At 39.2% G+C, this 13,106-nt stretch overlaps 1 protein-coding gene across 1 annotated transcript in view; it reads left to right on the top strand.

Moving 5' to 3' along the window:
• Window positions 1-13,106, top strand: part of ncam2 (neural cell adhesion molecule 2) — a 369,830-nt gene that overhangs the window by 62,842 nt on the left and 293,882 nt on the right. The window contains 1 exon segment of the mRNA XM_032506714.1: window positions 9,279-9,405. The gene's annotated coding sequence lies outside the window, so the exon portion shown is untranslated.

The following is a 13,106-nucleotide window of genomic DNA, read 5'->3' as shown; positions in this document are numbered from 1 at the left end:
TGGTAGACTGAATGCATTTTGTCAGAGAAGGTTAACAAGCCCACCTCACCAAAAATGTCTTTTAGACAACGAACTCCCCTTTGTTCCCATTGTGGAGCTGTTACCGGCCTCCCACCAATCAGGAGTGCTGTATTATTGAATAATGGGGGAAAAGTGTGCCAGTTACAAGCTATATGACAGCATGTTTCAGCTAATCTCCAAGTTTTTATAAGATGAGAGTTGTTGTCATGTCTTATATTGATGTAGGAGGATGATCTTGCACTGAGAATTTGTGAAAGCACTCTTCATTACTCACACAACGCTGCAGTGATGTGCACACAGTGTGTTTGGTTCTCTGTTACTCCCCCACATGAACACTTGTAAACCGAATAAAACACAATAAGCAGGTATATTTATCATAGAGCATATAATTGCAAAATTGGAGCATAGCATGGGCATTGTACCAATTCATAACACAAACTAACAGTAACTCCATGGGTAGAAGCAGCTATTTAAGGGTTAAAACTGGTTGGCAGGTCACACAGGTAATGCCATTAATGCAGACAAGACTTCCTTTATCAACCCAGTACATGACCGTCACACAATGAATGGTCATCAGGAACTATAGTGCTATAGGCATGGCAGCCAGGCAATAAAACACCAGTGTACCTGTTAATACATAGAGCTGTACATGATTTTTTTTTAAACTTATTATTCATTATTAAGTACCCTAATTCCTAAATCAAGGTTTAAAGAATCCCCTATAACAAGACCTCTTTGAATGAATTGTAAAGAGCAACATCACCTACAGCCATTTGCTAGTTAATCTTTTATCCTGGGAAATTTTCCAACATTTACATCTGATAGCCAACATTAGTGCCAGTACAAAAAGTAAAGGTGTGGGGATCAGGAAAGAAAATAAATTACATTTATTACTAATAAAAAGTACATCACATTACTTCCCTAATTACTCAACAGAAACCAAATATTTGTATGTTCTCACAATACAGCTCTGTTAAAGGTTCCTAAAAAGAACGCCAACACCATCATGTCACATCTTACCTGTGTCTTTGAACACATTGTGAGTAAGAATGGATTCATCAGCAATCTCTAAAAACTAAAAGAAGGACACTTGGAGGGGTTTGTCTGTTGTTTGATTTACTCACACTATTGTCACAAGAATCGTCTCTCCTTTTGGGGATAAGGCCATCAATCACTCTGACTTTCACACTTTCTGCCTGCCTCTTTCTCTCTTTTTTTTCTTTCTATTTGTTCTTACTCGATGCAAAGATGGGTTTGTTTTTCAAGCCAGACTTCTCTCTACCAGCATCTACCAAAACAACACTTGTCAAATTTAAGTTAATTTAAGAGTTAATGAGACCCATTTTATGGATTTATATCAACCAAAGTCATACCAATATGAATAAAAGTAAACGTAAAACAGCTGAGCTACAGTGACTCTTTTTTCCCTTTGCGATTGTCAAGGTGAGATAAGCTGTAGCAAAAAATGTCAACTTAAAGGAATTGTAATCTACCTACAAATTATGTGCCTGCTTTTCATTTGGCCTTTGCAGCAATCAGTAATTATTGTCTGTGTGTACTGTAGTTGTGTACTACAGGGACAAATGTCACTGATATTGCTCCCTGAGATAAATGTTGCCAGGATGCCTGCTAAAGAAAACTAATTAACTCCAGTACATATGGCATTGTATTGCTGTGGCGTTCTATATATCAGATGGTGACTGGACAAATGAATGCCTGTGTCCTGGCAGGGTGGCACCACCATTTCATTTTCTTCATGAATATATCAGAAACAAAACAGGCTGGATGGTCAGATTAGATGATCTGACAAACATAAAAAGGTGAAACCAAACAGGTTTTATGTTAACAGCTGTGGGAGAGAATAATTTGTTGTTGGACTAAAACAATTTTAAACTAAAGCATTTATTATTCCTGCAAAGGAGGATACTGCACACTCTTTTTGTCTTAGTTTATCTGTCTGTCAAGATATTAAAAGGATGGTTTAAAACAAGTGAATTTTCATGAAGTTTGTTGGTCAGATACATGGGCCTTGGTGCAATGAAGAATTTTTTTGGTCTTTATCTCTGGATACAGCAGTGCTATGTATGTATTGCCTTGTTCTGTAGCTTTGCTATATGTACATATGAATTCTGATATCAGCAGTTGAGCCTTCTGCATTCTATAAACCGAATCACTGTGACGTGCCAACACAAAAATCCCTTCCGGGTGGACGAATGGCTTTTGATTTTAAGATATGTGAAATTGGCAACTTGTTTATTTCTGTTAGTTTCAGCCGTAATTGTACATTTAAAGATATATATATAGTTGAATATGGAGGTCCACCCTATCTGACGTTTCTGTATTTTCTTTAGTCTGTTGACCGACATGTGAATTAGGTCTCCAACCTAATGTTAGTGAAAGTGTTGTATATGGAAGCATCAAACATGCATTTTAGATAAATGAGATGAGAATATATCCAGTTGTTCCTTGTCTCTGTTTGCTCAGTGACGTTAAAGTGTATGTAAAGGACACAGCAGTTTTCTACCTGAAGTTATTGTAAAGAAACATTGGGATTGGGTTTACTTTACAGTAGATGCAGTTTAACTGGCATTGTAACACAAAACTGATGATCTCCTCCGCAGTACTTTGTGTTTAGTGCTAATTAACAAATGTTAGCATGCTATAACGAGCCTAACTAAGGGTTTGTTCATTCTTCACTGCAGACAGCTGCAGGCTTGTACACGTACAGCGCACACATACATGCTTGTCATCTTTTTTATGATTTGTATCCACTCTATTCAATATATGTGCTCATCTATTTCATACTATTTCTTGCATTAAGTACTAACACACACGACCTGATTTGACTTGTGTTCACTTAGTGTGAAAGTCTAACAAGTGCAAGAGTTATGGCGTTAAGCAGAACAAATGTAAAAAAACAACAACAACAAAATGAGGTGATGCCATTGCAGTTAAATGCTGTCCTCATAAATCAGGCACCCTGTGCTGGGAATCATGGGAAGGTGGTGGTGCTTAAAACATTTCCAGAGGGCTTTTTCTCGGTTTGGCATCCCCAAGGTGAACATCCTATTAACCCCTCAATGTTCGTGCAGACACAGATTGGTTCATTAGAATGCCAATGGACCAGGAGGCTTTTTGGAAAGATACACAAACACACGCATGGATCTCTCTCTCAGTCTTACACACACAGACACACTCACAGACACACGCACATGCACACGCACGCACAATGATCATTATGGTGGCTGCAGTTGGCAGCCTGTTCTTTCTCAACACTTCTAAAAGGTTTTAAGGCAGATCATTGATCCTCTTGAATAGAAGATATGTACTGTATATCCATGGGAGGGGTGGCAGTAGTAGCACTGGGTATGTCTGGTGATGTTCTATATTTGTCTTTCTGTCAACAAAGCCCATTAAAAAACCAAGACCAACAATTAATTGATCTCAGCCTATTGTCTGTGTAGCCAGAGTCTGATATAGCCTATTCCTCTGTGCCACGTATCTTCATTATGCCAAAAAGCTATTTAAAACAGACCAATGAGCCACACTGTTGCACTGTAGTGTATTTTGAGTCAATATCATCATCCTGCAACTGTAAATACTCACTGGCGCACCAAATTCCCGGCTAAAAATAGTCCCCAACAATTGCACTTTATAATCCTGTTTGAGTGACATTTCCTAAAAACTACAGTGTCCAGCTGCTTAATTTAGCATTTCTTAAAAAAAATGACAACTAAATATTCATGACCTGTTTTTAAGGATTTGCATCCTCAGGAGGAACAAATGGGCATGAGATGAGAGCAGAGACAGGCTGAGAGGTTTGAAAGTACTGACAGATGGACTAAGGCATTATTTTGTTTTTATTATTTATCTGTTTGCACATTATTAACAAAATGCTGCTATTGCAAAATATACATAGAGCCACACTGTACCTTACAACGTTCATATAAAAGCCCTGTGCAGGAGAGGTAAAAGCTACAAGTTTATACAAAGACTAACATAAACAGGATAACATTATAAATATAATAATGGTAATAATGCTGGTTTTGGTCTTTTCATTGAATTTGTTGACAAAGAACCGTCCAGAATAAAGCCTGCCTTCTGCTTTAAAGGTCCAATATGTACTACTGACAGCTAGCATTTAAAAGGTTACTGCAAGACTGCTAGATGCTGCTGTGTTGACGGTTATAAAAGTCCATGCTCTCGCTCATCTGACTGTCTAACACATTATAACCTTGAAGCTGCAATGGTAATGTTGGCCACAATAACATAACAACATAATGTTGTATACCAACAATTCAGGCTATGTTTTTTTTTTTTGCCAAAGTGTGTTTTGTTAAATTGCATGTCGCCATTATGAGGAAGTCAAACTTGCGGATATATGTCATGGATCCTACATAAGCAGTTAGCATTTATTAGTATGGCGGTGTTAGCACCAGTCAGGATCACTTCACCGGCTGTGTCTACATTTTTTTTTGTGAGTATCTAACTGGTAATACTCTGTGTCATTTAATGCGAGCATTGGAATGTTAAAATGAATGAAAATGACAATGCCTGGATGAAGCTCCACCCTTACCTGTTTAGGGGGTGTCCTTTTAGGCTCTAAGCTGTCTCCATCTTTTAAATGCATCTCCAATATTTACGTTTTTCTTTTTTTAGGGCCTGTAAAATGAATCTATCTCCACTGATCCCCTTCTTCTGTGTGCTGCTTCCATGGCTGTAACGTTACTACAGCTGTAGCGCGCTGGGATTACATTTTTACAGGTATATCTGGCCACCCGGCCCAGCTGTTGATACCAACGCACAGGACCAAACACAAACAGATATTCCGTCACAAAACGGAAATTTCAAAAGGAGAAAATACTGGCATTAGCGTTGTTGTCAGAAAACATACTTCATATCTTATGACTCATTGGCCATTTTTTGATTAAAAACAGTAAATATATTACATATTGCACCTTTAATTAACACACATAATTATTTGCCTAAGCACCTAATTTAATCAACACTACGCACCTTTATTTGCTTTTAAACTAGAGCCAGTTAGAGAAGTAATTTTGCTGGAATAGGAGTGAGAAAGGGAGAAATTTGCTGCCCTAATGTTCTTTTCTCTTGGTCTTCGCCCACACAGTAACGTCTCCACAATACTGAGCAAAATATTTCAGTTGAATGAAAATATGACTCATTGGTAGACATGGTATTAAACACATTAATAAAACAGCTGTTTTCTGCACTGATTCCTCGCCGTGAAAATGTGTGTGTGATACTGTATAGCAGCACTAAATTCTGAAAATCAACCAAATTATCCAAGTCCATAGCATTTGATCCCAAAGAGTTCTGCTGTCAACTAGACTAAATCCAAGCCTGTCGTCAAAATGGCGAAAACAAGCTACTGCCGTCCTCGGCTCATGGTTAAGGAGATGTCACAGCTTGTACACCAGCATATTCTCGACATGGAGCAAACTTTTGAATCGCAGGGTGAGAAGCTGGTAATGAGAGGGGAGCTCCAAATTCCCTGCTGCTTCTTACCTTAGCTGTCTATCAGGAGGCTCGTTATCTCAGCTTTTTACCGCCGGGCGACCTTGTTATCCTTAAGTCCTGTCTATTGTCTTATTACTTCTAAGGAGAAAGAACCAGTGTCATATTAAAAGGCTGGACAGTATCTATAGAAGCCAGCACCAAATTTCATCACAGTACCTTGCCTGTAGGGATTAGCCAGTATCCTCGCAGAGCTAAAATCACATGTTGTATTATAGTGAGGGGGGACATCAATGGGATTTTGATCACGGTGTTGGAATCAAACAATGCCCAGACGTTGGATCTTCCAATCCAGTGATCATCTGTCCGGTGTAGCAAGAAATTTCCCCTCTGACACCGGATTAAATGCACTGCTGTTGTTGGACAAGATTATAACCTGGAGGTCATGTGTAACTCATGATTGTCAAAGTTCAGCACCGGTGCTGGGGCAGCCCACCCTGCAGGTTAAACGCTGTTGTGTAGCTTTGCACTGGAGGAGCTGCTTTGGCTGAATTACTGAATGACTTGCTGTTTAGGGAAGTTGTTTGACCTTTTGGTAATTACTGCTTTGATATATCTTTAAGTAACAAACTGTTTCATGGCAGGAATAGTAAAGTAAGACTAATAGACTGACTTTTTCCCATTAAGAAGAAGAGCTGAGAGCTCTGTCCCTTCCTCAAAATACACTATGTCTTGTGGCTTCATCTTCCTCTTACAGTATATGATGGATTTTCTTCGTTTGATTGGAAAATAATGGCTCTAGAAAGAAGCCATTTATTCTTCTCTCTAAAGGGATGACACCCAAACTTGACATTAACTGTAGATTTCATATGATTTATGTGATGATTAGTTATGTGCGGTCCAACTATAGCTTGCACAACTGGAAATGTTTCAGTGGGATGTCAGACTACAATATATGTGGGATCAAAACGGTGTGAAAACTAGTAGAGGCAAAATATAAACATAATGTGTAGCATGTGGTACTGTATGTCCTAACAAAACATTTTTCGCAGCTTCAGACACTGAACCATCCAGTTAGTAAAAAAACAGCTTCTTCAAAGTATATTCCAGTCTTTAAGTGCTTTTACTGTATTTAGTCCCTTATGTGGACTACAGACTGTCAGTGGGTAAAATGTTTTGTCAAGCGATGATGTGTTCATTAAAAAAATCTGTCAACCAGGGTTAGGGTTAGCTGCAATAGCAAACTTCAATCGTTTGTTTCAAATATTAGTGTAGGGGGGCACCGCTTTGGTTTATTTTGGATGGGCCTGGGCCTTTAAATACTAAAACCCCTTAAAACTAGTAGTGTCTCAAACTTACTGTGGAGGAGTCATCTTAAATTGTCTCCTTAATAATATAGAGGAAATGTTTGCCCTAAGAAGCAGAACACATACCAGGCAGTTTAAATTAGAGTCGCTTTAAGATTATTTGAATAGCACTCAGACAGAGTACATATTTAGGTAAATGCCTACCCTCAGTTTCCATAATAAAATTGATTACATTTTAAGTATTTTGCATTGATGTGGGTGCTCGTTTTAATAGGCACATTCATTAAGGACAAACGCTTAAGTTTGTCAAAGCCTTCTTAATGTGAAAGGGGCTTTATTTAACAAAAGGCACAATAGAATTCAGCTGCTGTAATTCTGAAGTGCTAACTGTCCTTTTGGGTTATCACAAACAAGCCAGATGGTGGAGCTCAGTGGACTGCTTTAATGCATACAACACATCAGAGGTGCTCAGGTGTGTCAGCTGGCCACATCTGAAATGGAATGAACTAATCTCAAAACCAAATTGTTGCCTGTCTACTAACACAAAATGCACAGGAGCGCCTTGAAAGATAAAGTCTTTTTTTCAAGAGACAATGCACAGGAATCTCTTTATCCATGCAATCAAGGATAACTTTGTTTAATTTAAGTGAACACCAATGATCCACATATAACTCAACAGCTTCCAGTCCAATTAGTAAACACATTAATTACTCATCGCCATACCATTTACCCCGTCACCCTGCTAGTCCATGTCTGGGAGAACGTCTTGTCACAAACAATTAAGCCAACATAGATGGAAGTTAATTAAATTAAGGACAATGACTTGTCGTTTGTTGCAAAGTCATTGCAATCACACAGCCTGGGAGATGGTTGTTGATGGCTGCCTTTTTTAGGGTGAGTTAACCACAGTGACTCACATTAAACGATGGCTTGCGTCTTGGAGAGACCGACTTGATTTAGCTTTGAGAGCATGACGCCGGGTGACAGATTTTTATGTTGCCGCTCACTCCAGTTCACACTGTGAGCCATCTGTCTGTCCTGACCTCACACCCTTGTGGCATATATGTTCTTTGCATATTTTAATGTCAAGATTTCATCAACATGTCATTATCAGTTTATTCGTAATATAGTAAGTACTAAGTGCTGAAAATATTAACAAAACCACCAGATATTGTTTTGGTTTGTTGCAATGATGTTCAACGAGTAAATCACCGCTGCACTAAGGAGCAGAAGACTACGAGTGAACTGTTGGTGGAATTGCATCAGGTATCAACGTCAAAATCCAATGAAAAATCCCCCAAATCCTTCTTTGATAATGTTGACTTCAGGTGTACTGTATGAAAAAGGAACCTGCACTATCATTTCTGTTGCAACTGGGTAGCAAAATGTGTTATTTTCAAAACATATAACCACAATTTATTTGAGTCATAATGTAATGATCCTAATAGTTATATTTACTAAAAGTATACCTGCAATTCTATAACAACTGTTGTTTTTTTAACTCAAATCCAAGACTTATTTCTATTGTGGTCTGTGATGCAAAGCAAATACACAGAAATCCAGGTTACTAGGCAACAACACACTGCCAACAAAACAACATGACTAATACCTGTCATCAGTAAAACGTATAAAAATAAATACACAATGACATACACATTTTAACCAGGAAGGTAAACTTATATATCTAAACGTCTCATAATGCTTATTTCTTCTTATTTTTGAAATGATGGTGGACCTTCAATCCAGCTTTACTTGTAGTTTTTCTTATTTATTCCATATTGAAAACAAAGGGCCATTACTACATTTTCCTAAACTCTAACTATGCAAATACAGAAGCCAGGGCATTTTCATAAAATCCGTAGTACACGCATATTTAACCCACATATCAGCTGTACGCATATATTACTAATTGGAGGCGAGAAGGATTAATGAATGAATTACATGCTTTAGTGATCCCCGCTGGGAAATTCTGTTTTTGCTTGGCCCCCCTCCACATGAAGGTCAGAGCACAGGGTTAGCTACTGAAAAACACCCTGGGAGCTAATAGAACTTCTTTCTAAAGGACACGCAAGCAGACTGGATTCCTGCCAGCATGATAGTCTTAACCATGGGTTATGGTTTCTCTAAACATGAAACCGTCTCAGAGCACTGAACATATCAGGATAATGCCTAGAGGAACTTCTAATTGAAGAGAAACTGAAACAAACTTTTACAAAACCAAGACAGCTTTAGTTTAAATAGTGCTGCACAAATACCGTTGCTCCTTTGCAAAGGGTACTGCCTTGATGACAATGGAAATTAACCTTCCTGCAGTAAAGTGTCATTTAGGCAAGTTCAAATGAGACTTCCACCTCATTAAGGCAGGAACTGAACTCCAGGAAGTCTCCACTGCCTCCTCAGGGTTTTGGTTACCAGGGTTGTCCACGAATATTCAGCAGCATCATGTTTCTATGTTTCTGTCTGTGTCACCAGGCCAGGGAGCCCCATCTGCTGCCACACGGGGGGATAAGAAGAAAGAGGGATGGCACACAGCTTCTCCAAACGTCATCCCACTTGGGTCTGACTCAGAAAAGATGGTCTTGACACTATCAGCCTGCTGGTGAGAATGCATAATCAGCCTCATGTAACACATATCCAAGTCGCTGCTTTTGCTCCAAGACTGGCTTCTAACATCCACCTCCTGATTTTGTAATACAGTACATCCACTCTGTAAGCATGGCATCCATTGCAAAATCACCATAACACCTGCCTTTGCAACAATTTTCATTCTAAGTGAGTTTTAAGCCATGTATTGGTCTCCGGCAGGTATGAGCCTATACTGTGTGGCCCGGCTTCCTTTCAGCAGGTGTTTTGCTAGTTTAACTTTACATTTTAAGTGTGTTCTCATGCTGTACCGTACCTAGCAAACAAACCCACCACGGGCCACAAAAAAACGCTTTGCCTTTCTTCTCACAGTTACAGTTGTCAAAAAGACGGGGAATTACAGCCACGCCCTGCAGGCCAACAGGAGAAACTTAGGTTTTTAAAATAAAACACGTGTACTTACAGTGCAGATGCTATCTCCAAAACTCTTCTTCCCACATGCTGCTTTTTGTGAGAGAAACAGTGCGACAGTGCATTTTTTTCTCCAACCAAGGAGCAGATGTGCGGCTATCTTTGCAGAGAGCAGTGGTTCATCAGTTTACTCTTGTTCTGCGGTTAACACACTATATTATCTCGGCACCTACAGTATTCCAGGAATTACGTTCATATTGGACAATTTAGCAGGTTGCAATTTATGTCCAATGCTAATGTTAGTGCCTATAAAGGAAGTCATGCCCTGGAGGTCAAAGTGGTGAATTGGCATGTACAGCAGCGTGTCTGCCTTTTATGTGGGAGAGCAGAGATTGTGTCCTTTTACCGACGTGCAATGAAATATATTTTTTATACCATAGTCTTTTATCGTAATCTTACCCTAATCAAATGGTGCAGTTGCTTAACCTTAACCAACGGCTCAGTTCAGTATCCACATACATATTTGCAAGATATGTTGTACTGTAGACATCTTCATTTTGTTTCACATGTCAATAATAAGCATAATACGGTTTTGCAAATGAAAAATAGTTGCATTAGGAATTTGAGACAAGGAGAAGCGACAATCCAAGGCTCATATTTGCAACATAGAAACTCAGCCTGCTCTGGACAGAAGTGACATGTGGTAAGGCTTCTGAAGCTACTGTTTCATAGTGCTCCCTTAAGCTTTTGGGGATATTGGTTGCCTTCATTTGATGTAGACAGGGAAGCCAGGAAGAGAGAGTGACAGATATAAGATGCAATAAATGTTCGAGGCGAGCCTCAGACCAACGTCCACATGGACACAGGAGCTGAGATATCGGCTTTTCTTAGTGCAGAACAAAACCTTGAGCTAGAATTGGCCTTCACGTAGACATAACACCCCATGGGGCTGAGTTTGGCCATGGCTTCTCTAAAGTCACTGTAAGGCCACGTGTTATTGACCAATTATTAGGATACTGAGCTTTCAGCCTGCAGTGTATCCACAGTATACATTGTATTCCCATGTACAGGTACTGTAGTTCCAGACGTTTGTTTGGCTAAATGTGACGTGTAAGACCTTATCCAAACCGTGAAGGGAAGTGACAACTTTTGTTGTCCTTGGTTAAACTTGGAGTTAAAATTGAATTTCCTAACAGCAGTCAGTAGCTTCCACAAAACTTTACTGGCTAAACATGGTCCGTCTTTCTATATAATCTATATTTTGCTGAGAAAAATAGATGCTTTTGTGTTTTAGGAGAATGAAACACCTCTAAAATGCTCTCAGAACTGCTGGTAATTGCACTTAAACCATTGTAATAGTGGAATACCAATACACATGCAAATAAGAGACTATTGAAAGCTTAGATTAAAATGGGTTGGAAGGGGCAACCTCTAGCTCACCCAGTAGAGTGTGCGCCCCATCCGACCCCGGCCCTTTGCTGCATGTAGTCCCTCCTCTCTGTTCCCTCCTGTCTTCAAGCTATCCTGTCAATTTAAGGCCATAAAAAGCCCAAAAAATAATTTCTCCTGAAATAATACGTTTGTCCTCCAAAATAAACACCAAAAAGTGCCAGTGATATAATTTGATGCCGGAAACCAAAGTAAATCACCACCTAGGACATTACCATTGTCCACAGGTTTTGTCCTTAGAAGATTACTCAGTGATTCAGTTTTTATCTTGTGACTTTTTTAGTCGGCTTAATGTGACATTGAACAACAATGAAACCCACAAAGGAACATTGAGGGTCTGTGAATGCACTTGAGGGGGTTGTTTGGCTTTTGAATGGGTGAAGTGGGCTTGGAAGAATCTCTAATGGTGCTCTTTAAGGACTGGCACTTAATGGCGTTTACTTGTCGTAGTGGAGAAAGTAGCACAAGGGAAAGGTAGATTGATTTATTTTAAAGGATAGTTTATATAAACTGCGATAGTGTGGTCATCGAGTAAAATGGCAACCCTAAAATGACTAAACGTTCAAGAAAGTAATTGATTGTAAAGTACTTGATTGATTTGTATGTTAAATCTATGTTAAAACTTGCTTTTGTTGGCCTATACTGTTTGCTTGTGCTTGACAAAATACTCTTACCCAAGGTCCATTTATTTGTCCTTGAGCTTTCTATTGCATTACACAATCTTCATCTGCAGATAGTTTTCCCAGTTGTCATTGAATCGGAGATATACAAATGTTACTGATTCTGAGCATTTAAAGGACCAAAAGTTGAAGTACTTCATGATCTTTTGATCAGTTTTGTCAGCTATGTTCCCCTAGATCAAGAATAAAGATTCCATCCTACTCTAACTTGAAGCCAACATTGATGAGATGTTCTTAAAGTGCTCAGATAAACGGAAATTTGAACTTCTACGATTTGATGAGAACTCGATTGAAACCCTAAGAACAGCTACTAAATGGACCTTGTGGTTTCAACAACTACTGTCTCCAAGGTTAAAAATGCCATTTAAATCATAAGAGTTGGTCAGAACACTTCAATATAATGGATCCTGCACCTGTTTTTGTATTTGATCGCTAAGACCTTTCTCAAGCTCTGTCTCTTAAAAAAGTTCCTGAAGCTCTTAGCAACTCATTTCCCGATGGTCAGGTTTCTTCTGTCCTCTGTGCCGGTAAATCCACAGCATGATGGAGATACACTGAACAACAACTGCCATCAGTAACAAAAATTGTTCCTTGCCATTAACTCATCACATCCTCCCCCCCCCCCCCCCCCCCCCCCCCCCCCTCCTGAGTTGCCATGCATGTAATAAAGACTGTGTCACTCTGTGGATTGATATGGTTGATCAAGGTCCAGGTTCCCAGAGGAGAAATGAAAAAATATTGCAGTAGCAGATCTATACAAGCCGAGCAAAATGAGATTGAGAGCTCTTTTCCTTTTCATGTCTAGATATTTGGAACTGATGTTCCACTTTATAACAGCATAATGACATAAGTGCTACAAATTCATAGGTATTTGGAGATAAGTGGAGGGAGTCATTGAGGAGATTTTAGGCTTGATTATTATAAATTAGGAGTCTTATAAAACGTGTGGGCACATTTTTATGAGGTTGACTCCATTGAATATTTTCAAATTAAAAGCTGCTGTTGAAGTTAGCATTAGGAGAGGGATTCTTTTAACACTTATAAAACACACTGCGGATATATCTACATACAAGCAGATAGTTTTTATGTGCTTGACCTCCTCTTCTCACCACACGCCCACAAAATCCTCTCTGAGACAAAGTTGTTTGCCCTGAGGTTACTTGCCTCATTTGCTACA

Source organism: Etheostoma spectabile, chromosome 24, assembly GCF_008692095.1.
Source record: "Etheostoma spectabile isolate EspeVRDwgs_2016 chromosome 24, UIUC_Espe_1.0, whole genome shotgun sequence".
Classification (NCBI taxonomy): Eukaryota; Metazoa; Chordata; class Actinopteri; order Perciformes; family Percidae; genus Etheostoma; species Etheostoma spectabile.
This window is presented reverse-complemented; position numbering and strand designations above follow the sequence as displayed.